We start from the raw sequence: 1,958 nt of genomic DNA on the forward strand, positions 1-1,958 counted from the left end.
ACACATCAGTCGACTGATGAGCTGTTTTTACAGATTTTTGATCTGTTTGAGTTGCTTTTCGGGGTCGCCTCGATACCCTGACCCTAGTTTACCATGTTAATGATTTATCTGTACATGTGGGTTGACTTTTGACACAAGTTTAGACATGTACACCGAGATGCGGGCGAGTTTAGATTATGTATATCTGTCTGCATATACTTTTCACAGTTTCTCAGTCCTCGTGTTGGACTATAATCCACAGAAGTCCTCGTGTTGGACTATAATCCATTTCAGTCCTCGTGTTGGACAAATTACCACTTATTCCATGTGTTTGGAAACCACAGTATTTAGTCCCTATATCGGACATATTTCTTAACCCTGTATATGACTTCCTCATAGGAGTTTATGACATGACACTTATGTAGATTATAACATGACATACATGTAAGTTGTAACATGATACTCATGTAAGTTATGATAGGGCACTGTATTTATGCTCTGAGATTAGTTGTATTTCTTTTATTGTTGTTTCCTGTACTAGAACCTCGGGTTTAGTGTTTAGGGATTTACAATTTGAGATACAAGGTATATACATGAGGGTTTCCTTGTTTGGATTATTTTGCTCGACGTATCTATGCTCGTATTGTAAATTTCTAAATACTAAAATCCTCTTTAGTAAGATCAATGATTTTAGATCTATTATGTATTAACTGTATTTTCTTATACAACGAGCCCTATTCCCTTAGGGTTGGTTGTGATGTTGCTCGCTAGCGCTTTGACGCTCGTTGTCCCTCCCCCTTTCAGGTAATGAGCCAGGAGCCCGGAGAGTCGCAGGTTGATGGTGACACACCTTAGTGTTTAGCTGTCTATTTTAGCTATGTTTTATTTTGGAGCTCCACTGTAGTTTTGTTTAGACATTTGAGAGTCTTATTCTAGAAGTTATAAAGGCTGTGTGCCTTATTTCCTCTTGTCGGATATTTGTATTTGAGACTTGTTGAGTATTTCAGTTATCTATTCAGATATTGACTATGTATTTCTGTATGTTGGATGATGAGATATTAATGTGATCACTATCACTTCATCAGTTACTTCTTGCACTATCTTTTACTTGCTTTTGTACCTACACCTATTGTTGATTCTACTAGATAGATGTTAATTGTGATGGTGAAACATGTTATTGTACGGTGTGGTGCATGGCAGGTTTGACATTCTTGGTTTCACCTTGGACTGCAGCCTTGTGTGAACCCAGGGGCGTCACACAAGACAAATCCAATGGCTCATATTCATTGAAGATTACTATAAATAGGGGTAGAGAGTGAGGGGTTAAGGGTGTGAAAATTTTTGTAACTCCTTTTGGAGAGGAGGGCTACTCTTAATTGAGAAGGCCTTCTAAAATTGTAACTTTTTGTTGTAATTAATAATAATAATTTTTTCACCACTTTAAATTTTTTCTTCTTCTCTTTGTTGGATGATGAAGATGAAGATGAAGATGAAGAATTATTTGAAGGTTTGCATTTCTTTTCTTTTTCTCTTTTATTGCTTATTAGTTTAGATTTATTTCTATGTTTGTAGTTAGATTTTATTTTCTTGTTAAATAGCCAAGAGGCTAGAACCCTCTTGCCTTAGATTTATTTCATGCTTATAGAGTAGATTTATTTTCTTGCATTTAATTCTTGCAATTTTATTTTGTAGTTTAGATTTTGCAATTTATTTTGTAGTTAGATTTTAATTTTTTTATACTATTCACCTTGAGGCTAGAACCCTTTTGGGTTTAGTTTTTTTTGTTTATTTTTATTTTGTTTGATTCACCTTTAGGCTAGAACCCTCTAGGGGATCATCCTTTTCTAAAAAGTGGATTCAATTTTAGATTACCCATATCTATAATTGAATCCACCATCTTTAAGTTCTTGCATTTTCTTTTATTCAAGAATTTTGTTCTTCATTCTTGATTTTTTTTATTTGTTTCTTGATTTTATTCA

This window comes from Asparagus officinalis, chromosome 8 (assembly GCF_001876935.1).
Source record: "Asparagus officinalis chromosome 8, Aspof.V1, whole genome shotgun sequence".
NCBI classification, from domain to species: Eukaryota; Viridiplantae; Streptophyta; class Magnoliopsida; order Asparagales; family Asparagaceae; genus Asparagus; species Asparagus officinalis.